This window comes from Ictidomys tridecemlineatus, chromosome 11 (assembly GCF_052094955.1).
Source record: "Ictidomys tridecemlineatus isolate mIctTri1 chromosome 11, mIctTri1.hap1, whole genome shotgun sequence".
In the NCBI taxonomy this organism is placed as follows: domain Eukaryota; kingdom Metazoa; phylum Chordata; class Mammalia; order Rodentia; family Sciuridae; genus Ictidomys; species Ictidomys tridecemlineatus.
This window is the reverse complement of record NC_135487.1, coordinates 84006396-84015794: the sequence shown is the minus strand read 5'-3', so window position 1 is coordinate 84015794 and position 9399 is coordinate 84006396. Positions and strand designations below refer to the sequence as shown.

At 45.9% G+C, this 9399-nt stretch overlaps 1 pseudogene; it reads right to left on the bottom strand.

Annotated features, from left to right (window-relative positions):
• Positions 1-7709: 7709 nt before the first annotated feature.
• LOC144368595 (nanos homolog 1-like) lies at positions 7710-8476 on the bottom strand (annotated as a pseudogene).
• Positions 8477-9399: the final 923 nt, after the last annotated feature.

Genomic DNA, 9399 nt, shown 5'->3' with positions numbered 1-9399 from the left:
AAAAAAAAATTTGTTTGGAGACAGGTTCTCACTAAATTACTGAGACAGGCCTTGAATCTGTGTTCCTTCTGCCTTAGCCTGCTAAGTAGATGGTGTTATGGGGGAATCCCTCCAGAAAGCACTCAGTCTGAATTTCAAATCAAAAGATAGCTTTACTGGCCTGACTAAGGACTGTCACCCACCACAGAGACTCAAGCTCTGTGAGAGGACAGCAGCCTCCTGATCCATCCAAAGACAATATAAGCACAAAATCCACAACTCAGTGACTTGCTTATCGTCATGTAAGCTACCAATCATAGAAATTAAAACATGAATAAGTGGGGCCTCTGGGCTCTAGGCAGGACCAGAGTTTTCCAGTCAGCAAGCCAACACATTAGCTTTGCAGTTCAGTTGAGCACGGTCCTGGGTTCAAGCAGGTACTAGTCCCTCACATCGTAAGTTTTCCTGGGGGTCAGCAGGGCAAGAATGTACTTCAAAGTCATGTAGACCCACAATAGCATTCAAGCCCAGGATGTAGCTCTCCACGACCACCACTGCCTCCTGAATAGGGTACAATCTGTGGGGTACAAAGTACAGAATGGCAATTTTTTTTTTAAATAAGAAAACAGCAGTCATTTCAGTTTCTCAGAAACAGCTCTTGTAACAGTTGTTCATAGGAGGCAGCAAAATGGAGTTTCAGGCCTGCCTATGACAGTTCTTGCCCTGATCTCACTTTTCAAAATTTTATATCCATCGTCTGTATTTTTTTTCTAATCTAGAACCTATAACTGACACACTTATTGATTATATTTATCAGTTCATACCATAGCAGATGGGATTACAAGTATTCACCACCACACCTTTTTTAAATTATAATTTGAAAAGGTAGACAATTTGCCTAGCATGCACGAGACCCTGGGTTTGATCCCTAGCAACAGTAAATAAAGAATTGAACAAATAAATACATAGATAGATAGATGAGAGACCTGTGTTCAAGTAAACTTGTTAGAGGTTTTTTCTTCTTAATCAATTAATCTGATTTTAGATATATTCAGGGAAAAAGTCCAAATGATAGCTCTTGATGATAAAAATTTAGATTTTTAACATGGTTAAAAATCTGTTGGGAATTTACTATAACCAGCTATTAACAAGGTGATTTGATTGGCATACATTTTAATATAGAGTCCAGAATTATGTCTGAGAACATATGAGATATTGTATGAATTTTTGCCATTTTAAAGCAAATATTAATAAAATATCCAAATAAATATAACTTGAAAAAGTTATGTCATATTTGACAGGAGTTCCCATCACATCAAATTAAGCTAATTGCCTTAATGTCTCTCTTCTAGAAATCCCTTGAGCAACTATGTAATTCTCTAGAACATCCCAGTGTTAGCTCAAGGTCAAGTGACAATGTAGACTTTGATCCTAGAGAAGTTAGTAAATAATCTCAAAAGGTTTAAAGCACTTCATGAAACTTGGGGTCCTAGATCATTATAAAAGATAAGTCATTTAACCAGAGTCATGAAAGATATTTAAAGTGAATAAGGAAAGTTATGTCCTATGAAATAATACTTCAACTTTTAACAGAGATGATTCAGTTTTCCTTTTCCCATGTAATCAGAGAACTTGATTAAAAACAACTTGAAGCCGAAAAACTTACTCTCCCCTCCTCCAGTACTGAGCATTGAACCAGGGGCACTCTACCACTAAGCTACCTGTCCATTTCTCTTTGTTTTATTTTCAAACAGGCTTGCCAAATGGCCAAGTCTGGCCTGAATCTTGCCATCCTCCTGCCTCAGGCTCCTGAGAATCTGGAATTACAGGCATGGCCCACCTCACCTGGCTTAAAATGTACTTCTTAAAGAGCATCTGTTTGAGAGATGTTCAACTGGAACATTCCACGTGGAAGCCATTACTGTTTTTAAATGTCTTTGGAATCATTTGCCCACCAGTTTCAAAATGTGCTTGAGAAGGAACCATAATAGACTCCTCTGCAGTGCAGAAGAAAGGCTCTCCTGGAGTTTCTTGGGATTCGCAGGTCCCATTCTGTGTTTTATTAATCTCTTGAGAGCCAATGATAAAAATCCTATGATCTTGTTTGGAGAGTAAGGAGTTTAGAAGCAATTTTTATGTGTGTAATGTTGTGGCAAGGCCAGGGAATGTGTCTGCATTACTGGACCTTTTACAGGGAGAATGTGGTTGTGCATTATGTGGGGAAAGAACTTACGAAAACCAAGTGAAGGTTGCCCACGTGGGGCCTTAAGATTGGTGGACTTTCATACACAAACACATGCACACACACACACACACACACACACACACACACACACTCACACATGCACTCATGTAGTGACCATAGCCTCAGGTTCCATGCTCAGCTCCAAGGGAGATGGAGACACAGCCCCTGCCCTTCAAGGGGCAGCTACATCTATCAGGTGACATTGTTCAGTAAACAGCTGGAAAACATCCTTAGCCCATGATCCAGCCTGGAGCTCCAAGTATTCACCACATGAGTGAAGCTGCCCCGGGGGTTGGGTGGGGACCCCAGCTGCTCTGTTCAGTGGCACAAGATGTCCTGCAGTTGGGGAATGGAGACACACACAGTGGTCCACACAGCTGTGAAAAGGTTCAGGGGACCTGAAGTTCAGTCACCAGGGAGGGAAGCCAACTGAGGGTGGTGTACTGTAGACATTCCTGAAGACATAAAACCAGGGGCACAGGATAAAGCCCAGTGGTTGCCAGGTTTGGGTGGGAGAGAGGGCTGAACAGATGGAGCACCCAGGGGCTGTAAACTTTGACTTATTCTGCGTGACACTATAATGGTAAATACCATGTCATTGGGCATTTCTAACCCCAGAAGTGTAGACTCTAGAACCAGAGTCAACTATGGACTTTGCATAACACTGCTGTGTCACAGTAGAGGTATAATGCCAGATTCATGGGACCCCAATAGACTTCCAGATACAATCACAAAAGAGTCTTTATTGCAAACTCAAGCCTGGACTCACAACCGTTTCCGATGCAGTGGTCCCAGAGAGTGAGTCCTGGTCCTTTGTTCAGTGAGATTTTATAGGTTTTGGGGGATACTCTATGTGTCACAATGTCACACAGCAAATCATCACACACCACAGGAGAATCAAACAACTCTTAACATTGATTAGCACAATCACTGATGGGAACAAATTGGGTAGGGGTGATTGTTAATTCAAGAGGGGGATTCTTTTGAACTGATTGGTTTAATCCATGAGGGGTGTATGTGCTAAACAACATGTTTTCTACCACCAAGACTACTGGCACGTCATCTGGCATTCCAGGTATTTTCCCTGTCTCATGCTGATTGGTGGTTGCTAGGGGGTTGCTATGGGTCCTCACCTAGCCTAACTGAGTCAGGGACACCTGGTGCTGCAGATCTCTCCTGTTATTTGCAGACAAACAACTCAGCAGGGCGGGTATGTGCCTAGGAGTGCTCTGTTGGTTTTTCCAAGGATAAGGGTCACACCCCCTCCCTCTGGACAGGTCTTGAGGTAGAAGCTGTTTTCAAAAATGGAGTCACATCAGTTTCTCAGAGGCATGAATTGTAGCTTATGCACCACTCTGGTGTGAGATGCTGGTCCTGGGGGAGGCTGGGTAGGCAGAGGGACTTGGGAAGCATGGAGCTTCTGCTCAGTTTTGCTGTGGTTTTAAAACTACTCTAAAACAAAACAAACAAACAAACAAATTCCAGTCTATGTTAAAAAAAAAAAATAAGGGCAGGCTTCCAGGTCTAATGTTGGTTTCTCCTTCTGTTTACTGGGGAGTCCTTGCTTCCCAGAATGCTGAAGTATAACTCCAGAGAGGCCCATCGAGGCAAGGGGAGGGGGGACAGAGGAAGGTGATGAGCCCAGCCTAATTCCATCTTAAGATTAGGAGCCATCTTGTCACAAAGACATGAAAAAGTCATTTCTGTTTTACTATAAATTACTGTGATATCTAAACTTGCTTGGAATGCCTGCCCATGCCTGGAACTCACCTATGCCTGGCTTTCCCTGACCAGATAACAACCCTCTCTGAAACCTTAGTGGGGCCTCATAAATTCTGGCGTTGAGATCTAAATTTACTCCCTAACTTGAAATGTTGAGCCATGTGGATCATTAACCTACTACCTGCCTTTGTATTATGCTTGTCAAAATCCTGTAATCTGTAAGTTTCAATACCCCCCCCCCTTTGCAACTTTTTGTGCTATAAAACCTTGTTCCTAGAGAGCTGGGGCAGTGTCCTCTAACCCACGGGTATCCAAAGAGAGTTCAGACCAGCCAGAATTACAAGCTTGCTTTAAGTTGATTTAAAATTGGAGTTGGGGTCTTCTTTGCATCATGGTTTAACAGAAGGCTTTATTAAAGGACAGCAGAAATGACTTCCCCCCAGAGAAAGAAGGGGACCCGAAAGGCGGAATCTGTGGAAGGGGGGTGTCTCCTTTTTTATAGCTAAGGTCTTCTTTTAGTCTTCCCACACCCCTGTCCTTTGTTTCCCTCCATCCTGCAGTGGTGGGGGATGCAGGAGGGAAGGCCAAAAGGTGGGAAATTGATGGAGGGATGGGCCAGGGAGGAGCAAGGGGAGGAGCGATCTGGGCAGTAAGGGCCTGGGGTGGTTTGATTAGCACCTCCCTGTTTGCTGGGAGCTACCTCCTGAACAGTTCTCTAGGATGCACCCCACGCCTTGGGGACTTTAACATTCAATACCCAGGTGTTGTTCAGGTTTCCCAGGCTCAGATTGGACACCCTCTTCTTCCATTCCCACTATGGTCTCCATTTTCTTTATGGAACTTGATGTTTGACCCAATTTACCTAACTACACTAACTACCTGTCCTTAAAATCTGGCTTTGCTTCTCCTCCTCCTCCTCCTTCCTCTACTTCCCCTTCCTCCTTCCTCCTCCTCTTCTTTCTTTTCTTCTGGTAATGGGAATTGAACCCTGGGGCACTTCACATTGGGCCACATCCCCAGTCCCCTCCTTTTGAGAACTGAATTGGGGCCATTTTACCTTTGAACAACATCCCTGGTCCACCCTCTCTGCCCTGTTTTTGTTGTTGTTTGTTTTAATTTTAACACAGGTTCTCTCTAAGTTGTTCAGGGCCTTGCCATATTGTGGAGGTTGACTTTGAACTTGGGATCTCCCTGCCTCAGCCTCCGGAGTTGCTGGGATGACAGGCATGAGCCACCATGCCCAGGTAACATTTTACTATACTGAATGCTTATTTAAAGAAATAAATCTCACTCATTTATGTCTAAAATTATGTTTTTAAATCTTGTTTGTCTTGAGAGAACAAATCAAGTTAGATATTTATTTTAAATATCCTACTGTAGCATTTGAAAGGACTTCTTATGGTTTGGATCTAGAAATGTTCCCCTGAAAGCTCATGTTTTGGAAAAAAAAAATGTGATCCACAGTGCAGCAAGGTCAGATGTGGGACTTAGGCAGTGAGGGCTGTAACCCCTCAGTGTTTAATCTACTGGAGGAGTTAACAATTTGAGTGGGTTGCTGAGCTGTAACTGTAAGGGAGGGGGCATGCCTGGAGCAGGTAGGTCACTAGGTGGCTGGTCCATGGGGATTGTGTCTTGTTGCTGACCTCTTTCTTGCTTTCTCTGCTTTCTGGTTTCCAAGAGCTGAGCAGGTCTGCTCCACCAGGCCCTTAGGCCATGTTGTTCTGCCTCACTCAGGGGCCAGAACAGTGGAGCTGGCTAACCCTGGCTGAGGCTCTCCAGCTGGGAGCCAAAAGAAATCTTCTGCCTTGTTTTTTTTTTTTCCCCTGGGACTGAAGATTGAACCCAGGGGTTCCTCTGCCATTGAGCTACTCCACAGTCCATTTTTATTTTATTTTTCAAATTTTAAGACAGGATTTCACTAAGGTTCCAAGTTGGCCTGGTACTTGTGATCCTCCTTCCTCAACCTCCTGGGTTCACAGGTGGGCACTTACATGCCCATTTAATTTTTTTTCTTTCTTTCTTTTTTTTTGGTGGTGGGGTTCCAGGGATTCAACTCAGGGGCACTCAGCCACTGAGTCACATCCACAGCCCTATTTTGTATTTTAGAGACAGGGTCTCACTGAGTTGCTTAGTGCCTCACTTTTACTGAGGCTGGCTTTGAAGTAGTGATCCTACTGTCTTAGCCTCCTGAACTGCTGGGATTACAGGTGTATGCCACCATGCCCAGCTCTCTGTTTTAAGTTGTTTATGTCAGGCATTTTGGTTACAATAACAAAAAGCTAACCCAGTACTAAATTTCTTTTACAGTTTTGAAATCAATTAATATGCACATTATTTAAAAATCACAGCACAAATGTTTATACTCAAACATCATTTTACAGTACTGGGTTTTGAAAAAAAACCACTCAAAAATAGTGGTAGTTATGCTTATAAAAACTCATGCCATGACTTCTGAGCTACCAGCAGGTGGCGCATGAAATCTACTACCTGGAAAAGTTTATCATGAGATCACTGCAGGTAAACAGTGCTCCCCAAATCCACCCTCTTCTGGATGCTGAACACTAATTTTCCTTAAAACTTTATTTTTTTATTCCTTTTTGGTACTGGGGACTGAACCCAAGGATAGTTAATCACTGAGCCACATTCCTAGCTCTCTGTAATTTTTATTTTGAGATAAGGTCTTGCTAAATTTCTTAAGGCATCACTGAGTTGCTGAGGCTTGACCTGAACTTTGAATCCTCCTGCCTCAGCTTCCTGAGCTGCCAGGATTACAGTCATGTGTCACCATGTCCAGTCCATTTATTCATCTTTCATTCATTTTTGTGGTCCAGGGGAATGAACCCAGAGGCTCTCTACTACTGATCTATATCCCCAGCCCTTTAATTTTTACTTTTAAACAATTTTTTAATTTTTTTTCTTTAGATTTAACAGCACCATCTCCAAGTGTATACACAATATGATTATGACTTGGCACAGTTCTTAAAGGTGAAAAAGCTAGTTGCTAGTTCAGTAATAAAAGATCTGGTACATAAAAGGAGCTGTACTCTACCTGCTACAGACTGCATTTTACACCTCCTGTTAGGACGGAAACAAGCCACAAGGAGGCAATACCCACCCAAATTAATACTGAAAAGAACTAAATTTCACTTCTTATAATACGTATAATTGCTTCGCCTGGAATTAGAATATAAACTAAGGACAACTAACATAGTGCATCAAGCAATAAAATAATCATTTTGCTGACATTCCAAAATCGTCAGTTTTAAGCTCAGTTCAGAGGCTATTAAAAAAAATATACTAGACCTAGTAAAGTGCTTCCATTCATAAAACGACACACCCAAGATTGGAGATAATTTCATACCGACTCTAGGTCGACGTATACAGTAAATAAACAACGTTTCTCGGCTGCCATATTCAATTAGTGAAATACACATCCAGCCTTCTTCGCAGTCCTGGATGTGTGCAAACTAGAAACACAGTCCCCCTCATCCATCCCCCTCCAAAAAAAAAAAAAAAAAATCAGCGTCTAGTCTCAATCTGCTTGACAGAAGTACTCTGCACAGCTGACTTCAGGATGTTCCAGGTTGAGCCTGTGCTGACAGCTCCACATCTCCCCCAATAAACAGGGAAAGATCTTTCGCAGAACAAAATGGAGGGCAGGCAGTGAATGCAGTAGCGTCAGGTGCCATCAGACTGGACACAGGGCCCTCAGCGCAGCTTCCTGCCTGGCAGGTTGTCCCTAGCGCCACATAGCAGCGGATGCTCAGCGGTCTGGTGCTGGCACTTTGGAGAGCGGACAATACTTGATGATGTGCGCATTGTCGCCGCTGGCGCTGCACAGGGGGCACGTGTAGCGACGCAGAACGGGCACAACACTCTCGGGGCCCTTCAGAATGTGGGTGGTGTAGAGAGCCACCGCCTCCTTGTTGTTCCAGCAGAACACGCACACCTGCAGCTCGGGTTTGAGCAGCATCCCCGAGGTAGCTTCCAGTCGGGGCTCAGCCGCCCACGCCGGGGCCCGCTCTTCTCAAGGCGTCACCTCGAGGGCGGTGGCGGCGGCGGGCACGCAGCCTAGCAGCACCGTGGCTGCGCGACCTGCGAGGGGCTCAGCTCTGTGAAGCGCTCCTCCAGCAGACCATTTTTGGCGGGGCATGCGCATAGCTCCAGCGCGCCCCCCAGGAAGAGGTCCCGGACCCTGGCTCATCGCTGTCGTCGTCTTCGTCGTCCTAGTTGTAGTTGGCCGGCCCCAGCGCCCAGGCCCAGTCCCCGTGTGGGGGAAGCGACAGGACCAGGACGACGAAGAGGGCGGAGAGCCGCCACCGCCATTCTCGCCATGGGCGCTGCAGGAAGCACGGTTCGCCATCCACCGCCTTGGTGATGAGCATAGAGAGCCCCAGGTAGTCGTTCCACAAGCTGAAGGGCTGCGGGTGCACCCTGGGCACTCACGTAGCGGGCACTGGGCACGACCACCACAGGCGCGGGGTCCTGGCCACTGCGGGGCGAGTGGGGCGTCCAGGAAAAAGCCTCCATGGGCTGGCTGCGGGCTATGGGCTTCACACCGCCTCCCCCGCAGGCCAGATGGAAGGGATACGCCAAGCCTACCCGCAGGCCAGCCGCTTAAACAAATTTTTGATACTAGGGATGAAACTCAGGAGTGCTGTACCACTGAGCCACATCCCTAGCACTCAAATTTTTTTTTTTTTTTCATTTTCAGACAGGTTCTCACTAAGTTGCTGAGGGCCTGGCTAACTTACTGAGGCTGTGAATGCAGCTCAGGAGTAGTGTGTTTACCTAGGTGGCAGGAAGGCCAAGTTCTATTCCCACCCCAGGAAGCAGGGAATCCTTCACCTCAGTCTTTTCCCAGCTACCCTGAAGCCAGGGTTCTGTGTCCTCTGAATTTGCAGCTACATGCTAAGTTTCTTCTCTAAGTGCCCAGAGGAAAGCTTTTCCTATGCACCCGACTGGGAATGCACACAGTACCAGCACAGCTGCTTCCTGACAGGGACCTGGGCCATGAAACATCCAGTTGCACCAGGTTAAAGGGCACCTATCTACCCAGTATGCACAGGAGGGGGCACAGATCCAGATGTTCAGGGGAGTGCTAATGTCCCTCAGTATCCCCATCAGCTTAGCACGAGGCTGGACAAACCACCAACATGGAGAGTAGGACACTGATTGATCTCCAGAGGGGCGTGGCACATGCTCTAGGCTTAACTGGCTCCACCTGGCACAGTGCAGCAGGTGGTTCTCCAGGACTGACCTGGGGAGGCGCCATAGAACCTGAACATGGTGAGCTGAAAGCAGTGGCTCAGGGAAGGCAGGTGGCATGGAGCTGTGAGTCCATGACCTCACAGTCTGCAATTCCAGGGTCTGCAGAGTAGCTACGACCTTTCTGTAGCAGAACTTGGAGGGGCACAAGACTTCAACTGGACAACTTTTGGAGGAAGGGGGAC